The sequence below is a fragment of the Heterocephalus glaber genome, unplaced genomic scaffold (assembly GCF_053883595.1).
Source record: "Heterocephalus glaber isolate CG9 unplaced genomic scaffold, H.glaber_assembly_v1.0 deba00000071, whole genome shotgun sequence".
Taxonomy (NCBI): Eukaryota; Metazoa; Chordata; class Mammalia; order Rodentia; family Bathyergidae; genus Heterocephalus; species Heterocephalus glaber.
In genome coordinates, this window is record NW_028258137.1 from 29234270 (window position 1) to 29255055 (window position 20786).

General features: G+C 47.1%; 1 protein-coding gene across 2 annotated transcripts in view; it reads right to left on the bottom strand.

Moving 5' to 3' along the window:
* Positions 1-20786, bottom strand: part of Gnao1 (G protein subunit alpha o1) — a 169165-nt gene that overhangs the window by 38587 nt on the left and 109792 nt on the right. The gene's annotated exons all lie outside the window — the stretch shown is intronic.

Sequence of the window (20786 nt, forward strand, 5' to 3'; positions counted from 1 at the left end):
GCGAAGCTTTAAAGAGATTTGAAAGATATAAAACAATGACATTCTTTCCAAAAATATTTCTGGAAAATGACAATTTTTCATAAAAATATTATTTACATAAATGAGTGATGGGTTTATTACAGGGATTGTGTGTGTGTGTGTGTGTGTGTGTGTGTGTGTGTGCGCGTGTGTGTATGCTGGAGAATGAAACCTAGCTTCTCACTCATGCCAGGTAAGCACTCTGAGCTACACCCCTCCCCGCCTTTTTAAGATAAGGTCTCTCTATGCCCAGCCTGGTCCAAACTCCCAGGCTCAAGTGACCCTCTTACCTCCATCTTCCACATCACTGGATTATAGGTGTATATCATTGTGCCTGGCAATTATTATTATTATTTTTTGGTAATGGGGATTGAGCTAAATCCCCAGCCCCCCGGCAATTATTATAGGCTTTTGTTTTTCTCTTGTTTTGTTGTATTTTTTGAGATAGGGTCTGGCCTCAAACTTGTGGTGATTGTCCTGCCTCGGCCTTATAGTCCCCACCCCCTTCCCGTACTGGGGATCAAACTCAAGAGGCAGGTGCCGTGCCACTAAGCTAAATCCCTGGCCCTATAGTTATTTTTAAATGAAGAAATCCTTTGGATTTTTCTTGGTTTTAATTCTAATGTAATTGTGTGTATTGTGTATATATACAGAATAAATTTTTATATTTACATTATATATTATATCTGGATATATAAATAAAATCGACATGAGCATTCTTTCTCAAACATTACTCCCTAACTCCTTTATAACTTTTGCTGAAGTCCTGCGTCAGCTGATGACTAATACTTATGATTTTTCTTAGACACATTTAGTACTTTATAAGCGTCATACCCCTATGGTAAATGAAAAATCTGTGTAAGGTATTTTAAATGGGAGATACCCCTAAGAATAACTACAATGAAGGCAGAACACTATTTTTAAATTCTAGCAGGACCTTGTGGCCTATTGGCAGTTCTCAGCCTGAGGCTCTTCTCTTTCTGTTAGGAGGGAGACCAGTCCTGAGGTGTTAAGGATGTACTGGCACCAGCCAGAGACTTCTCCAGCAGGCACACAGACAGACTGAAAGAGAAGGAATTTCTGACTCTGTAAACCTACGCTATATAAATGCTGTGAGACGCCATCCTATTTCACAGACTGGTGGCATGTACCCCGCAGGGAGGGACCTTGGGCAGATAGTGTCACAGGGCCCTCCAGCCAGCCATGGAAGGGCCAGCTGGTGAGACCTCTACCTGCTGCGGTTGACTGATTCACAGCAGACCTTTGCATGGGCTAAGAAGTAGGGCTGTATGCTACAGTCAACTCCTCTCGGTCAGAAAATCAAGAATTACAACTTGGTGATCAAGGAAGAGCCCTAGGAAATAACAGCAGCTCATATAGTTTCATATAGCAGGTCATTTCTTTAATGTTCACAGCTATCAGTATCCCTCCCTCTCCTCACACTGTATAATCAGAGAAACTGAAGTGCAGATGGGCTACAAGACTTGCCCAACCTCACTCAGCCAGTAGGCAGTCTGCCATCCCTGCACCTTAGCTCTGGCTTCAGAGCCTGCATGACAATCACTGTGTAGTTCTGGTACTTAGATATCTAAGCACCTGATCTTCCAAGGCCTGGGTGGAGGAGGTCAGGCCTTGTCCCAGGACATCCAGTGAGCCAGGGGGCAGAGCTGGACCTGAGCCTGCCAGCTCTGTTTCCCAGTAGCCAGGGTCTGGGAAAGGCTGGCATCTGGAAGGCTTTCTTGCAGCCATCACCAGCTTTCCTCAGGCCTGGTCCACAGAGGATGGACCTCTCAGAGGGCCTGGCTGATGCCTACCCTGGGGAACCAGCATTAGCCTCTTCCTGCTGGCAATGTTTACATGAGGCAGGTGGGATGGCGACAGGTGTAAAAAACAAGGCTGACAAATACACCTATCCACCAAGACACAAGCCAGGCAGAATGGCACCCGTGGCTGTGCACCAGCTGGGCCAGGCAAAGAGGTCCCCATGGGTCACCCTGGACAGGGCAAGAGGCAGAAGGCACTAGGGAGCCAAGGCTGGGAAGTCTTCTGGCTCTCAGTGCCTCGTCATGGAAGAGGAGCACAAGGAGGGGGAAGCTTGGGGACTGAGAAAGTCTTTGGGGAGTCTGTCTGCCATGTGTGGACAGGGAGGGAGAGTCAGAGGCTGCACCCTGCAGAGCGGAGTCCAGCTCAGGGGCAAGTGAGTAGGAGCTGCTCTAGTCTCAGTGTGACCAGCTTGACAGCTTTCTCTTAAGGCCTGGGATCAGGGTGTCTGCCTTCCCTCCCTGCTCTGCCCGTTGTCTTCATCATCCTTGCTCCAGCAGCGAGTGATGATGAGCATGGAATCAGACCTCGTAGGGAAGGGCGGTAAGCAGTGTCTGAGGTGTCACCTCTGTCCTCTGCTAGGAGGAGCTCACTGAGCCAGAGGGTCAGCAGTGTAGCTCCCCTCTCGGTTGGGGGCAGGTGTCTTCGCTTAGCCCGGCACTCTCTGAAACTGGAGGCCTTCAGGAAGGCCAGCAGATACCATGTGGACTCAGGTTCCACTCCTCTCCAAGGAACTTCCTGTTTTCCTTTATCCCCCTCTCTCCTCTTACCCTTCTTTCCCATCCCCCCTGCCCTAATAGAGTAGAAGTCAGCCCATGCAGCACCTTTGTTGGAATTAGAAAAACAGAGCTCTTATTCCGAGTTGCAAGGCTTAGTAAGGGAAAAGAGCCCTGGTCTGGTTCCTGGCCCCTGCCATGTAACCAGGGTGAAGAGAATGGAACGTGAATGTGAAGTGTGCACTTCTAGGGAAAGGCTCTTAAGATAGATGTGAATTTGTCCGCTGAAGACAGACAATGAAAAATTCCCAGGGGGTAGTGGCACCGTAAGAGGGAAGGAGCTGGTCCATGAGTCACTGTATAGAAGAACCCCTCCCCCAACCAACAGCATTTGCACTGGACTATTAGATGAGTAGGAAGTAACCTTCTATTGGATTTGAACCATTAGACATTTGGGGAGTATTTGTTATAATTGCTAGTGGTACCTCTACTAACATCCTGCTGGTGTCCTTCCTGTCCTGGTTTCTGTTCCCTATGTGACATCTGCCCTCCAGTGAGCCCTAAATTACAGACTATTGAGCACTGTCCCTCTTTTATTACTTCAGTGAGAAATATAGAGCCCTCTCAGTAAGATTATATAATGGTGACTGGCACAGGTAAATTTTTTTGGCATCTCAAAGAACCTGTGACAATGCCATCTGCCTTTCCCGCAAAAGGGAAAAAGGTGTACCCCACATGGTGTCTCTCAAACTTCAGCTGTTCACATACCTACCACTCTCAATGATTAAGCTTGATTGTGTCAACCTGATTGGCTTGGGGACTGCTTAAGGTATTGGTGAGGCCAACTTCTCAGTGTATGTGGGTATGTCATGAAGGAATGATGCTGGGGTCTGTATCTTTTCTCTCACCCCTCCTTCTTTCACATTATTCCTCTGTTTCCCAGCTACCATAAACTCAGCATTTTTGCTCTGACATGCCCTTCTCCCATGATGTTCCTGCTCTGACACCAGTTGACCATGGAATGAATCCCCTGAAACCGTGAGCTAAATTAAACCTCTCCTTCTTCAAGTCATTCACGTTAGGTATTGTGTTCCAGCAATGGGAAAGCTAATACTCACTGCATCCACAGAACACGGATGGCATATAGCACATAATAAATGACCGCTAACTTCTTGCTGTATTGTATAACACATGAATTATAATTTACTTAATATTTTTCATTAAACTTTTTTCTATGTAAACCTATGTGAAGTGAAAGAAAATTTAGTAAACCAACAATAACTTTAAAGGGATCTTTCTTTTTTTCTGTGGCACTGGGGACTGAATCTAGGTCTTTGGCATGCTAGGTAAGTGCTCTACCACTGAGCTATATTCCCAGCCCTGAAACAATGTTTGATATGCATTTTTATCTTTTCAAATATGAATTAAAATAACTATTGAGATAAAAACCAATATGTTCATCCATCACACTGAAACTGGCTACTTCCCCCACTTTAGGGAGCACTGGTCCAGCACCCAGCATAAGCCAGGCACCTGGCCAGTGTGTCCCTAGTGCTCAAGGAGCATGTGCAGGTGCAAGGAGCAAAGCTGGCCCCACAATGGTGGCACAGGAACAACCCACTTTACTTTCCTCCTCTTCCTGAGCTGACCCTTCTCCCAGTATCAGGGCCTCCACTTAGTTCTGCAAGTCTTACAACAACCCTGACTTGCTGGGAGTGTGCTCACATGGGTAACATGGGTCCGAAGGGCCACTGGCTCCAGGTTGTCAAGGCCACAGAGCACCTGTTTCCATCTCTGTCCTCATCTACCTCTTTGGTTCCCTGACCTTGGTTTCAAGACATAAGATCTCATTGGTGGTTCTGGCCCCAGTTGAGTATGTGGCATCATCATGGGAAGGGAGAGGAAGGGGTATCTATGCCTTACTTGGCAATGGTCAGTTTGTCCCCTGCTAAAAAGGTGGGGGTAGGGATCCCTTATTTCCCCATCCTGACCCCTTCTTCTGATGCTGCTTCCCTCTTGAGCCATACTCCTCTCCCTCTTCCTCCTCTCTTTGAGTGCCTGGCTCCGTGGGTGCTGCTTCCTACTCTCAGCAGCATGCCCTCTGCTACTTCACTACTTCACCTTAGCCCACTGTGAGCCTCCTTGGTCCACCTCACATCCGGGATCAGCCACTGTTCCCAAAGGCTCAGTCTTCAGACCTCTTCTTGTTTTCATAAACCACCTTCTCCATGGGCTAGATCTTGTCTGGTCCTCCTCTGTGCAAGGAGCACCTGAGTGACCTTCAGTTGATCTGGCTCACTGGGTCTTCAGACTCAACTCAGTGTGTCCCCAGTTAAGACTTCCTTCTACTTATGGCTTCCCATGGTACATTCCTTACTGCTTCTCTTGCTTTCTGCCATTATCAGCATACCACTTCTTCTGGGGACCTAATTTTTAAAAAATGGCATTAAATGGATTCTCATTTAAAAATATCTGAGCCATCTGCATATGGTGTTGCAGACCTGTCATCCCAGCTTGGAAGCCTGAGGCAGGAAGATCTCAAGTTTGAGGCCAGCCCTGGCAATTTAGCAAAACACTGTCTCAAAATAAAGGGGCGGGGGCCTTGGGGATGTAACTCTGTGTTCCTTGGAATCAGTCTGAAGATAGCACTAGCAGTATGAGGATTAGTAACAGTAACATTGGAGTCTGCTGAACCAGATGTCTATGTGTAATATGTGGGAGTGGACAAAGGAAAGGTGTGCTAGAGCTTCTGTGGGCAAATGTCTGTTCATACAACCTTGGGGCTCCTGGACCTGCTTTGTCCTGAGAGTAGGAGAGCAGGATCCTAGCTGCAGGCATCCCCCTGGGCCAGATGGTCACCCACCTTCCACACTAAATTGGAAAGGAGTCAGGGAGAAGGCTGCAGGCCTCTCTATCTGGACAGTCTTGGAGGCTGGTAGGAAACAGTCCCTTGGAGGGAATGGCTCTCTTCCCACTGGGTGCTGGGCACTGTATACAAGAACAAGGTCTGTTCCTACAAAGCCAGGGGTGGGGAGATGGCTGGGACCACCCCAGGCCGAAGCTCCTGCCAGTGAGTGCCCCAGGCCAGACAAATGCTTGCTCCCTCTCTCCCTCTCCAAGGACAAGTCCAGGCCTCAATTAGCTCTCCTCCCAGGAGCGGCTCCACTGATCCTCTAAAAGGCCCAGCAGGCACCAGCTGGCTCTGAGGGCTGTGGCCCCCTGCAGCCCCCAGACTTTGCCCAGCCTTTGCTGAGCCTACAGGCCACATTGTGCCTGGGGACCCATGCTGCTCTTTTCACTCCCTTAGCCTGGCCGGTGGTAGGCGGTGTCTTTGAAGTCCTATTTTCTGTTGCAATTGGAAACTTTGCTCAGCACCAAAATTAGAGAGGCTGCACATCCAGCTTGCAACTTAAAATGCCACCCAGGCTTCCCCCATCCCCTCCTTTAAAATGTCATCTTAATTAGATGAAGCCTGGTTTCATGTTTTCTGAATTTCAAGGTAATTTCTCTAGGACAGTGGTCTCCTTGTGATTATTTTTACCTTCAGTGTAAGGTGCAGGAGTGACTGGAGGCCCGTCTGTGTGTCAACTGTTGCAGCTTGCTCCCCCAGGTTCTGGAGGTTGGAGAAACCCCTGATCTGAGGGGTCAGGGAAGGACGGTTGTGAGGTCTTCTCCATTTAATTCTGTCCAATACTTTCTGGGCCTCTACTGGCCCAGGGGCTGTGTTTGGGGTTTGAAGGAAAAGCTGAGGAAGCCAGGATGGCCTGGCATCTCTCCCGCTCCCTCACCAGCCCACCTGCCTTTCTCACTTGGCTGGTCACATGCTTTCTTTGCTAATTATTCCTTTCAACAAAGAAGGAGCAGGTAGCATTGGTCCAATCTCCTCTGGCCTCCTGAGGCATTTTGGATGTGTTCATCCATAATCCCCACCTGGTCCTCAAACTGTATGTCAGGAAAGGCCCCTGCTGTGGGCTGAATTATATTCCCCCCAAATACACATGCTGTACCATGGGGTAAGACTGGCTGTATTTGGAGACACTATCTTTAAAGGTGATTAAATTAAAATGAAGTTATCAGGGCAGGCTTTAGTCCAATATGACTGGTATCCTTTTAAGAAGAGATTCATACAGAAGGAAGACCACATGACGGTACAGGGAGAAGATGGCCATCTGTAATAAAGGAGTCCTCAGATGAAACCAATCCTGCTGCCATTGTGGTTTTAGACTTGCAACCTCCAGGGCCATAAGAAAACGTATTTCTGTTGGTCAAGCCACCCAGTCTGTAGTATTTTGTTGAAGCAACCTTAGGAGACTACTCTAGCCCCAAGAGCTCTCCCTGTGGTTGCAAGTGAAGTATCTCCACCATTCTGACCTCTATAGGCCAGGCAGGGTTCAGGGTCTGCCTCTCCTATGCTGTATTCAGAAGTACACTCTCTTGTCTCCTGCCCTCCACCCTCGAATTTTCTAGGCTTTGCACTCAGCTGCCAACCTCATTTCTGAATGTAGCCTCCAAGATGGAACTTGCTGCCTTGGCTCCTCTTGGACCTCCAGTCTGCAAGACTGGCTCTTTATCTTTCCTGAGTCAGCCTAAGAGAAGGCTTTTCTTGATGCCCCAATTTAGAGCAGGTGTTTCGTTATTTTTCATGTCAACATGCTCTTCTCTGCAACAGCACTTATCACAATATGTCATTAGACAGGTTTGTTTCCTTGTTGACTATTTCTCTTCCTACAGGGACTATGAATTCTGTGAAACAGGGCCTACATCTGCTTTGTTGACTTTTGTTCAATTCCAAGGTGTTGCTTGCAGAATGAATGAATTTCAGGCCATGAGCTGAGATGGGTGCTAGGTGCCATCAACTTGTCCTTAGAAGGCCAGGCAGTGCTACAGTGAGCTGAAGGTACAGTTAGGAAGCAGAGGAGGGACTGCTCAGAGATTGTTCTCAAAGTCTGCTCACTGAAACAGGAGGACCAGGAGGGCCAGGTTATGGGCAGACCAGCCAGGAGAGGAGCTGTCATGTGTGGGGCAGAAATATGATGCCAGTGAACCCTACCATCCTGGTGCCTCCTGAACAAATGGAGAAAAGTATGGTGTCTGTGTTCCAGCAGAGGTGGCACCTACCTGTCATCTGGATACTGACACAGTCCCATGGGTACAGCCTATGTGGGCATAGGCCAGGTCACCAGCTGTCAGCCAGCTCCAGGTGGGTGGTCAAGGAAACTATGAAGCTGAGTCATGTATGGGATGTATAGGGCAGAGTGGTCTGGAGTGCCAGAGGCATTTGTTTTACTATCTAAATGTCAAACCCTTTAATATACCTCCTTAGAAGCGGTCTGGTTGGAACATCATAAGTGAACACTAAAGAAAGTATGTAAACTGAAAAGTAGAAGATGTTTGCCTACATGAGAAAAAAAGAAAAATATATAAAATAATCTTTGAGCCTAATTGTGTAATTATGTCCACATGGGCCCTTTCTCCCCTCAAAGACTGAGAGGAACCAGATGATGGTCATGAGCCAGCTCTAAAAGAGTTAAGAAGTTCAGGGCATGTAATATATCTCTTATTTTGAGCAGTAAGGGAACAATTTCCATTAGTGGACTATGTCTTTCTAGACCCACTGAAAGAATGGTAGGCAATACTTTGATATTGCCAACTTGAAGAAGCAGCAGTGATTTATCTGCCTGGGATGGCCCCAGGTTTTGATCAGCCCTGGTGAGCAGACTTAGATTTAGAACAGGGATTTCAGCAAGCAGTAATGGAAACTCAGGCCCCCTGCACCATGGGCAAAGCTGCTAAGAACTGAAGAGAGTGAAGACAAGGGGCTCACTGAGGTCTAGGCTGGGGAGCAAGCAATTGAGTGTGGCTTGCACAGTCTTCTGTGGTTTGTGTCAATAGTCCTTTCCCCTGGACCTTGAGCTTCCATGCCAGACTACCTGTTGTATCAAGGATCTTTCAATAAGCTGGTCACGTAGTAGGTACTGGGCTCTATAAAATGAAGGCATTGCACTGTCCACGTAAGAGATGGGAAACTTTCTTCATCTTGAGGGTCAACTCCAGCCAGGTAGTAGCTGGGGAGTGGTTGTGTGGGGCACTTCCTATTCAGAGAGGACTCTGAGGCCAGGTCCAGTGGTGGGATTGATAAATAGCGACTGCCAGGGAAAAGAGCTGGTGACCAATGGGAGCATATATGCCACATCTGTGCTACTCTTTGAATGGGATCATCCTGGGTCATCTCTGAGGTCACTGTCAACCATCAGTCTGAGATGGTGCAGCAAAGGTACAAGTACTTCCAATGCCTGCTCTTAGAGGGTGATATCCCTGCCCAGGGCCTCACTACCTGAGACACCAGCTTAAACCATGCCCCCAACAGTGGTTCCCAATCTTTTCTATGGTAGGGTCTGTCACACAGAAAATGATGGCACATGTAGAAGGCCTGGCAGTAAACACAGGGAGGTGATTCCTTGGGTACACCTGTGTGTAGGCCAGGGCACGCTCGTGGAGCACTTCTGCCCTGGGAGTACTTTCCATCCACCTTGATACCTGGATGTCCTCTGAATTGCACTAACTGGTTGCTGAATGGGTTTCCCTGTGTCAGTCTGGAAAACAAGATTGGGGGCAGGAGGTGGCACTCCTCTGATATACCTCACTTGAGCCATGGGGCATGACACAGAGCTGGGCACAACAAAGGCAGTGGTGAAATCATGGGAACTGTCCAAAAGTAGGCAGAATTGGTAGGTGAAGGCTGTGAAGGACACTTGTGGCCCTCCCTACTGATCCTGCTGTTACAGGCCTCTGAGGACCAGGAGGTTCCAGAGTTGGAGCTAAGGCAAAAGATGGAATGCTTTGGGTGTGTACCTGGTGCTTGTCACAGCATTTTATCTTCCTAGAAAAATTTAGGTGGAATTATTTATAGACAAGAAAAAATGTTTTTTTCATGAATCATTCAATTAATTATAAAGCAGCTGTTTTTAATAATTTGGAACATGTAAGAAAAGGAAAATGTCAGGGCAAGACATAAATACAATGTTGAGGACACAGGGCTAGATGATGAGTCAGTACACACAGTGAGGCTATCAGTAACATGGGCAATGGTTGGCAAGTTGGGGGGCTGGCAGGGCTCAAGGCACCTTCTGAGCAGCAGCCAGTGCATGACCCCAAACAATTGAGACACTGTTGGTCATGAGAGGAGTGTGGCTTTTATTCCAAGTATGATGGGAAGTTGTGGAAGGTTTTAAATAAGGAAAGAAAAATAATATTCTGGTTTAAAAGCTTACCTTAACTGCTGTGTGCAACCAGAATGAGACTATAGAGATTGCAAATTGGCCTAGAGCAGTGGGAGCACACCTATGGCACATATGCCATAATGGCTGTTTGTGTCATTGAGAGTTCTAAAAGGCTTGCCATTACTGGCCTAGAGAACATCAAGAGGCTGCTGCACTCTTTGGAAGAGATGATGGAGGCTCGGAGAACATCAAAGCTGGGAGGACCCTTGGAAATGAGAAGGTGGCTAGCTCAAGGCTCCAGGGTCACTGGAGGTTTGGCTGGTGTCTCGAAGCAAGGATGTAGGAGCCAGCTCAGGGTGAACAGGAAACAAGGGCCAGGGGAAAAGGGGCAGGTGGTGGTGGAAATGCCTCAGTGGGAGGCTAGCGAGTTAAACTACCAAGTAGCCAGGGCCCAGGGACCTCAGTCTACCTGTGCTGGCATTGTAGTCCTTGAGATGTGGATACTGCAGGTGAAGAGGGGGTATCAGTGGGGTAGGGGAGGATCCGAGCTGCAGATCAGAGAAGACTGATCACAGCAGTGTGAGATTGGACACAGTACTGCTGTCACCTGTTTGCAGAACTTGTGATTGGGGACATGCAGGGTCCCAGAACTTCCTGCCCACACCTCCATGTCAAGTTAGCAACACTAGGCTGGGAATGTAGCTTAGCAGTAAGAAGCTTGCCTAGCTGCCATAGGTTCAATCCTAGCACCACAAAACAAAAACAACCTCCCCGCAAACCCAGCAACCCTGTGAGCAGTAACTGGGCTTGGAAATAAGGTCTATTAGCCTCTTGAATTACAGTGTCTTCTTCTGTAAAATGAAGCCAATATGAGCATGGACCTCCTAGGATGGCTGTGAGGTTTAAATGAGTTAGTGCAGTTAAGTGCTCAGAGTACTAAGCAACTCATAGTATGAATTCAGTACAGTGCCCACTATAGGTTACTAATCAGGCACACCTAGAACTCTATGACTGAACCTCTCAACCAAGCAGCATGGTTTAGCTGTGTTACACTTGGAATAAAAGCACAATAAAGCAAGTACAAGACAGAGGTTCCATTAAAAATAACTCATCAAAACAAAACAAGAAAGCACAATGAAAAAAACCCCTGAAAAACCCAACCTCCCTTCATATATATACACACAATAATACAAACCTTCCCTGCTTCTGTGATCAGTGCTTAGAGAGGCAGCAGAGAAAGCCCTACCTCCCACAGCCTCACTTCTTCACCCCTGGGGAACTGATGATAGCAAGGTAGAGAGGAGCAGGGTCCAAAGGCACAGAGCTGGAAGTTAGGAGGTTTGAGTCTAGTTCTTTCTAACCCCCTTGGACTGTGATTTTGGTTCCCTTACACCCCCTTGTGGAGGCCTGATCCTCAAAAGCAAATTGGAGCCACAGTGATTCAGTGGAGGGGTTGAAATGTAAGAATCAAAACCCCTCAACACCCAGCTCTGCCTTCTTGGGCACTGAAGCTCTCTGCCATTCTCATTGCTCACGAGTGCCCATTGTCAACCTCAGTTGGCCACATTTGCACCCACAGGCAAACATCAGAGTGCTCAGAAGCCTGAGGGACTGCGGCCTTGCACTGGGCTTGGAGAGATGAGCTCAGGGCTGCTTGGGCATGAGTGGGCAGGTGAGAACTGCCATGCCAGGGGATCAGTGGTGGTGAGTGTCTGGCTCCTCGAATTAAAATTGTGGCTCACTAAAACTCTGACAAGTTAGTGAGAGATGAGTCAAATTCTCTAATTTGTAAAATTCTTCATATTGGTAGTGAAAGCAGTGGCCCTGGCCCTGAAAGGGCTGGGAGTGTAGTCCCATGAAAACTCAGGCACCCCACAGACCCACCAAAGCACCCAGGCCACATGGAAGCAGGGGTCTGATTTTCACATCTGTTTGTATAAAAGCCTATATTTTTAAAAGTACTTTTTTTTGGAGGGGAGCGGCAAGGTCTTGCTATGTTGCTCAGGCTAGTTTTGACCTCCTGGGCTCAAGTGATTCTCTTGCCTCAGCCTTCTGAGTAGCTACTACACCCTGCTAAAATATTCTTATTTGGTTTTGAGGGGTAAACCAAATCAGAACCAGCCCATTTTAAGATGAGAAATATGAAGTCTGGAGATGCAAGTATTTTACCCAGTGAGGCAAATGGAGATGAATAATCCTAGATTTTAGTCTCAACTCTGCAACTGACTGTGACATCCACAAATCTTAGCATCCCAAACTGTTAAATAGTGTCAATGTGTCAGGGTATTATGATGATTAAAGGAATGAATATAAGCCATGTGGGAAAGCACTTGGGGCATGGTGAGCAGCCAGTAGTGTTACCTGTTACTATGTCACACAATTGACCAAAGATGAGCTGTGGCCAGGAGCCAGGTGGGTACCACCTTCCCTTGCAGTAGTAAATCCTGTGGACACATGACTACTATTGGGTACTTTTCTTGCTCGTTTGCTTCTCTTCTCTAAACTGTAAGTTCCACGAGAATTACTCTTCCAGCCACTCACCTAGCAGTTTTAGTGCCTGGGACATAGTAGGTCTTCAATATAAACTTTTTTTGGATTATAGGAAGTCCTTTGGGATATGACAAAAGCTAGAAAAGGTACATAAGTCACACATACAAAAACACAGAGAGCAGCTACCAATGTAGCTATGCTTGGGCGCATGTGCACACACATACTTGTATACATACACACACACACACACACACACACACACACACCCCCAGTCTGCCTTTTGTTTCTGGGCTTGCAGCTCCAGAATCCTAGCCTTAGGATCAACCTGGCCAATTATGAAACACAGGCATTTGAATGGTTCCTAAGCTACAAAATCTGCTTGATACTTGGTCAATGCTGCCCTCTGTGCCCGCAGGTAAACTGTGCTGATTTCTCCCAGTAGAGTAATAAGCCCAGCAGAGTTGCTTGTGTAGCGATTTCTATCCTGCTGAAGATGCCATTTCTCCATCCTATGCTCTGTGTGGAAGTGGCTTCTCTGCTAGCTCTTCCTGAAAATTTAATAATGTTCTGAAATCTTGGACCCACATAAGTGTATGTGCATTTCTAATGCGGAGGCTTCAGCTCTGGGGAGGAGGCTTCTTCAGAAATCATTTAAAGTTAGTTGATATATTGAATCAACAGCTTATTGGAAAAAGTGATTCAGAGACAAGAAAGGAAGAAAGGGAGTGCCAGAGAGACAGAAAAGAAAGGACAAGGAGAAGCAGAGGCCCTCTGGGGCTAGGCGGGGCCAGTGGCACAGCAAATCCTCAGCAATCACAGCTCTGCCAGTCACATGCAGCATCACCTCAGGCCCTTCTAAAAAGGCTTCTGTCTGAGCGAACTCCACACAGCACATCAGAGGAAGCAGGCCCCAGGCTCCACCTCCCCCGAGCGGCACTCGCTTCCATAAGCACTTTGGTAAGGAGCAAGACAGGCTTTCTCTCTGCAGTGGACAGCCCCAGGAAGGGAAGGCTAGCTAACCTGGTGCCAAGGTTGGGGGCTTCACATGGGGTATGAAGCTAAGGAGTTCACCTGGGCTGCAGGTCCCAGGCCTTGCCCTTGGGGTCAGGTGCTGGCTTTGCCAACTATCTACTATGTGACTGTGGACAGGTCACTCAACCTTTTTAAACCTCTGTTTCCTTATCTGTAAAAGGAGGATGATTATATTTCTTAGCTCATATGCACAGAGCAAGCTGTCCCAGGCTGTACTTCTTTCTGTCCTGTTTTCATGATTTCTGCTGAATCTGCCCTTATGTTTGTAATATGTTTCACTTACTTAACTCACTTTCTAAAAAGTTAAACCTGTTAAACGTTGGCCTTAGTCTATTACCTGGACAATCATTAGCTAGATGGATTACATATTTATTTTCTGGACTCACATGAAAATAAACATAATACTATTAAAATAAGGCCAGGTAAGCTAACACCAGAAACAGTGTCTGGCACAGAACTTGGCATACATGTGCTCGGTATGTGGGGCACTTGTTACTGTCCTTGCCATCACCGCTGTCACTGCTAAGTGAGTACAAGCTGGAGGGATGTGACTGGGGATCTCTGCAGATACTTTCCCCATCTGTCTCTCTAATCCCCTTCCTGCCAAAACCTGGAACCCCCCCCCCCCCCGCCCCCAACCAGGGCTCTTCCTCCACCTGCTTCTGCTTTCCTATTTCCATCCTATCTCATGTCTATCCAGAGAGTAAAGCAAAGACAATTATGTTTTTGTCTAATTCTACAGAGAAGAGGGACTACACCCTCCTTGGCCTGGCTCTGCCACACACATCTTCCCCTTTTCACAGCTCCCTCTCCCCTAGGGTGACAAAACTAGAGTTTCTGAGCAGGAGAAAAAGCACTCCATCTAGCTCTACCTGGTTAGTTTTCAATTCTGCCTCACTGACTAGCACAGCATTTCCTAATTACAACTCCATGTTTTGCTGTAGTTTCATTGAAAGAAGAATAGAAAAAAACCCCACCCCAAATTCAAACCTTACAAAAGATTCTCACCTTGTAAAAACAAACAAATATTCAAACAAACAAGCCAATCAAACTAAGCAGGTGCACTGTGCCCAAGGCACTGATGCAGCTAGAAGTTGGGTATGCAGAGGAAGGAGACATGGATTTGGAGTCAGAAATCTCACATCTAAGTTCAGAATCTGCACTCATTGACTGTGTAAGTCTGGGCAAGTCACTTGATCTCTCTGAGCCATGGCTTCTTTGTAGGCATTGGGGGTCAAGGCAGAGATGCAAATGCTTGCTGGTATAAGAGGTCATATTTGAGATTGGCCTTAAATGAGCTTGAAGGCAGGTAGAGTCTATCCATGGATATAGAGAACCTAAGTGTTACTCCCAGGGGCTGTTTCCTTAGTTAGCTCAGGGCTAATCCCCACTGGCAGATGTTTCTACCTCCATGTATACTGGTATTTTAACCAGGATGCTAGAAACCCAAAAGCTTTTAGAAGGCAAAGGGCTCTATCTCCAATTATGGGATTTTAGGCAGGAGGGAGTGGGGGCCCATCACCACTGTAAAGCAATGTGCATCTTGGAGGAAGAGGCCTGGGATTCTCTCATTTCATTCCTAGGAACTGGGTCCCCAAAACCAGCTTAGACTTGGGCCTGGAGCCTCACTCCCCCCACCCCAAAAGCCTGTTCCATCTTCCAGAGGTATCTGAAGTAGCAAGGTGCTTTGGCAGGAGACAAAGGATGGCTAATCTCCACCTCCCCTGGGCCTCCCTGTTGGGGCCCAGCAGGTTGTCACTGGCTGAAGACCAGCTCTGCAGTTAGGTTCTGGGCAGAGGTACCCTCTGGAGCCTTGTCCCATGACCTCAGCATCTGTGTGGTAAGGGCTAGGGGAAGTCAGAGAATGGTCACACTGCTGCAGAAACTCCAACGGGACCAGTGGACCACTTCTGTACCAGTTCTCGCAGGCATCCTTGAATGCAGCCTTGTCAAGGGCTGCTAGAACTCAACTCTGTATGGGGAACAAATGCTTTTCCCTTCAAAGCTGAAGGACTCTGTTTAGCTGAACTCAATTCCGGAGCCTGTCACCTTGGCAACGGGTCTTTGGGGGATTTACATCTCATGCATCACAACAGGGGAGCAGCCATTCAGCAAGTAAGGGGGTTACAAAAACCCCACTACACAAAACTACTGTGCCTCTCCCAGCCCAAGAGTGCTGCCACAGAACAAAAACAGAATAAACGACAACAACAAAATCTCCCACAAGCCTATTTGCTCTTGGCTGGCAATTAGCCAAAGAGGAATTCAAACTTAATCTAAGTTTCATGTCTCCCCTGTCAAGCTCAGGAAATCAGTAATTGGTTTTATAATTCAATTTTCTGATCACGTATCAAAGGAATGGGTCCTGCCAAAGGCCAAGTAGTGGCTTGTCTCCAATAAGGATGGCCAAAGTCCCTGTTGGGGGGAGAATTAACTGCTGGTTGGCTAAGAATAGAGCCTGTTATTTATAACCAGAGAAGAGGCCAGTGACAGCCAAGCCTTTCCCTTACAAAGTGGTCTCCCACAAACACCTACCCCCAGAGTCCCAGGTTTCTGATTCAGAAAGGAAGCCTTTGGCAATTGTAGCAGTGGTTCTTGGGGAGGGAGATGGGAGAGGCACAGGCAGGGACACCACGCTGGTAAAAGAAGCTGGGAAGAGCACTTGTAATAAGAGCACTGGGAACAAGTAAGATTCCTGACTGGGTGGGAGCCTGGGTAGAGAGAGGCAGGGGCTGATTCAGGAGCCTTTTGGGAGCAGGAAGTTGGACAGAGAAGGGGAAGGAGGAACCCAGAATTTTGGCTCATATAACTGGGAGGAGGCTGGTGCTTTCTATACACAGAAGGAAGGCAGAAGCCCGCTTCATGGGGCCTGGCCTCAGCATGCCTGCCAACAGGTGCAGCTCAGCTTGTATGTGACCTTCTCAGTGCTAGGTCCCTGAGGTGAGCTTTATAGTCATCATTTTATCTCATCTTCACAATAGCCCAAAGAGTAGGTGATTTTTTATTCTCATTTCACATCCCAGAAAAATAAGCCTCAGAGAGCAGAGGGGAAGGACCTTCCCATTTGTGAGCCATGGAGCTGGGCTCCGGACTCAGGACTGTCTGACCCCAGAGTGTACAAGTTTAAGCTCTAACCCCAGACCACCTCTTTACTTTCAGTTGATGATCTCTTACAACCTCATGGTTAGAAAAGGGGTCCCTAGCTGGGCATGGTAGCATATGCTTATACTCTTAGCATTCTGGGAGGTTGAGGCCAGAGGATAGCAAGTTTGAGCCCAGCTGGGGCAACTTAGGGACTTAGTGAGACCCTGCCTCAAAAAAAAAAAAAAAAAGGGGGGTGGAGGCAGCTTGAGAGTCAACAAATCAACATTTATTTATTAATCCATTTAAAAATGTTAATTCTAAAGACAAGCCACAGACCAGAAGAAAATATTCACAGTATATATACCTGTCAACCTCTATCTAGAATATATTATTCTTAAAGCCAGGTGTGGTGGTGCACGCCTGTAATCACAGCACTAGGGAGGCTGAGGCAGGAGGATAACTGAGTTCAAAGCCAGCCTGAACTGCATAGTGAGACCCTGTCTCAAAAAAAAACCCCCTCAAACAAACAATATATTATTCTTATAATTCATTAATGAGAAGACAAGCTGACAAAAGGTAAGAATGAAAAAGAAGATATACAAGTGGCCAAAAGGCATAAATATCATGAGTCATCAGGGATATGCAAATTAAACCACAGTGAAATGCCTCTATGTACCCACTAGAAAAACTAAAATGAAAATGAACAACTTCAAATATTGATGCGAGTATAAGACAATGGGAACTTCACACATTGCTGGTGGAGTTTTAAGCAGTACCATCACTCTGGAAAGCACTTTAAAGTTCTTACACAATTGCCATACTCTTACCATATGATGGAGCAACTCCATTCCTAGGTACTTACTAAGACAAATGAAAACATATGTCCCACAAATACTTGCACGATGTTCTAGCAGCATTGTTTATAACAACTCCAGAATGGAAACAATGCAAATATCAGCAGATAAGTGAGTAAATAAATGATGGGCTACCACTGAGGCAAGTTTGGAGTCCATCAAGTACTGGATGTTATAGAAGGACACCAATGAGAGCCCAAAGCCAGGCAAAAGGATCTAGGAGGGGTAGTGCCTGTAGATACCTAGGTCACATCTAGTCCATTCTTTCTCTTTTCTTTTTCCTTCCTTTATTTTTTAAAGCAAAATCTTTTGTTGTGATTGGAGCAAAGATAGCAGTCCCCAGTTTTGCACAAAGCAGGCAGATTCTCTTACCACCTGCCATACATGGGATGCTTGAGTCTCAGAAAGACAGGGCCTGCTGAGAGTGGCCACTTAAATTAATGCCTCAGCCAAGCACACCCAGGTTCAGAACATGGCTCTTCTACCAGCTGAGCATGTGACTTAACCTTTCTTTGCTTGTCCATGAAGTAGTAGTAATAATACCTATCACAGGGTGGTGTTGGAAATATGATGCAAGGTTTCCTAATAACATTAGTATGTAACACCTACTGAGTGCCTAATGCTTGCCAGGTGCTGCTGTTAATGACTTAACACACCTATAGCCTGCATGTGGCATGGGGCCATACTAGAGGAATAGGTAGAGGTCACTCAGTTACAAAGATCTGGAACCATAGTTCAAGCAAGGGAGTGTGGCAACAATTACCCCATACAACATCCCCAAACTTGTCATTCACATATCATTCTTATTCTTTCATATCAGTATAGCCCTGAAATTAGCCTCATTATAAGCATATGTAAAATTATGGGTTTGATATATTTGGTGATTCCTTTTCAAACACATATTATAACACATATACAAAGGTGGAAGTGCAAGGTTCCTCCAGGTACCATTTAATGTTGTACTTCACCAATGTACACAAGCCACGCCATGGAGACACTGGTGGTGCACAGGACAAGTCCCTAGATCTCTAGCACATGGCATGAAGAGAAAAGGTCCAGAGCCACTGGGCTGTCATTATTAGGAGGGCAGTCCATTGTTGCAGAGCTGAGGAAATTCTGCCATAACTGCTGCAGACAAGCTGCAACTACAGTTTTGCTCCATCATGTCACAGAGGAGCAACATTCTCTAAGTGCTCAGCTGCTGAAACTCAGCCAGGCCAAGTGAGGAGTGGGCCTCAGACAAAAGAGCCAAGGAAATATGCCTCTTGCCACACTGGAGGTGGCATTTCAACATGCTAGCAGCCATTTGGCTAAAATTTACACCTGAGCCCTGTGCCAGAGATGGGTTCCTGGAGGACAAAAGCAGTTTGTCTTTTCTTCTTGAGGGCAAAGCCAGACATTTCTCAGACTCTTCTACAGTTAGGTGTGAATACAGGACTAAGTTCTAGCCACAAGGATTCGGCTTGGCTCCAAACACTCCTCTTGTAACTTTCCACATGCTCTTCTTTTCCTGTTCACTGGCCTGATGTCAGAAGTCCAACAGAAGAACCTGAGCTGCAGTGGAGGGAGTTGCAAAGCCACTGCTCAGAGAGATAGTGGCCCCTGCTCGTGTGTGACCCAGCACCTCCCACCCACATGTTCATTTTAGACTGTGACTGTAGACATAAAAGCGATTTATTTTTGTGCTAACACCATGGCTTGAATCTAGGGAATCAAGGGCTCTGGACCTCAGATGGTTCCCCAGGAAGCTGGGGTTGGTAAAGGCCCATGTCAGGGTTGCAGATCATACAGGCTGGAATCTTCTGTAATCCTGACTTGCCTCACACATCCCCAGACTCTGCTCAGGCCCAGACTTGGGAGAAACACTGGTCTGGCAGGATGTCTGAGGCCCTGACTACATCAAGTCTGCAGGGATGCTCCACTCTGTGATGGTTGCTTCTGGAGGCTGGAGCACCTGAGAAGCAGTCAGACTGCAGGCCAAGAGTGCCAGTGAGGGCAGGGCAAGGCCTGACAGTAGCTGTTTCCTGTAGTGAACTGCAACATAGATGAGAGGGTGCTCTCAGTTTCAGTAGGTGGACCAAACGTGCATTCTGACCCAGAAAAACTCAGTACACGATGGGCAATGAATGTCTTCAGAGCACATACCCACTCTGTGCTGGATGCTACACACATATAGGGGTGGGCTCTGTGCTGGATGCTAGACTAGTACAGGCCTTGTTCCTGTCCCTTACAGCTTAGCAGGAACACAGACATTTATCAAATATTTGTACACACACATTTCCAAAGCATGACAAGGCCCTGAAATAGCTCCCAGGGCTCTGAGAGTCAGGGAGCCAGGAAAAGCCTCCAGAGGAGGTGACAGCAGAGTCAAGGTCTGGGGGTTGGTATGAATAAGAGAGGAGACAGCTCATATACGCCCAAGACTGAGGCTGCAGCAGCTCCTTTGGCAGGAGCTGCGGGAAATGGGGCTGGACTTTATCCTGGGAGCAGTGGATGCCACTGAGGGCTTCTTGGCAGGGGATTAGATATATACTCTTAAAAGTTCACTTTGGCCTGTGTATGAAGCACAGAGGGGGTGAGGACAAGCAAAGTGGTGGGGAGGCTGGGGAGGAGACTGCTGCAATTGCTTAGCAGTTTGGCCAGGGCAGAAATATTCAGTAGTGGCATCTCCTCCTGCACTAAACTCTGAATACCCTGTTGGTGCCATGAACACTTGCCCATGTGCTCTGGGTTTGGGGTGTAGGCCAATCAATAGAATGTGTGCAAACTGTTTATGACAGTGCCCTTATCTAGCTGCCCCAAGGCCTCCTTGGCCTTCTCACCCTGACTCTGAGCCTGCCCCATATGCTCTGCCATCTTACTCTTGTCAAGCACAGAGCTCTTGAAAGCCACCTCCTACTCCCTACCACCCTGTGAGCTTCTGGATTGATCAGACTGCAGCTGACATGGTCATATGGGTCTTTATCTCCTTTTGCTCCCCATTCATGGTTACCCTTGCCACAAAGACAGTGACTATAGCACCTGACAGTGTTCTTCTGCCTGATTTAGTGGCTTTGATGGCTGGGTTGGTGGCCTATGTGTGCCAGCTGTGGGAGAGTAGAACATCTCACTACGAATATATTTCCTTGGCATAGTTCAAATGGGTTATAGAGAGAAACTGTAGACCCTACAGTAACAGGAACGGCTCTGAAAGGCAGGTCTTTTATAAAAGAAATGTACAACCATCTGACCTAGTAGGTGAATAGCAGATGCAGATAGCGGCATTTCTGCCTGATATCCTTGCCTGCCTGAGAGGGATCTTCCCATAGGAAGGAAGAAGACACTGGGTACTGATACCTGGCCCAGACCCCAGATCCCTATAGGTAGCTGCTGGGAGACTTCACCTGCATTACAAGAATTCACCCTGCTTGCTGCACACTTTCCACTCCACCTTCCATAGTCTGTACCACCTTCCTTCTTCCCAGAAAAACCTCCTGTTCCCATGTAGTGAAGTTAGAATGTTCTTGTTATCTATTGTAGTTCATTTTATAGACTAAAATTTATTAAAACTT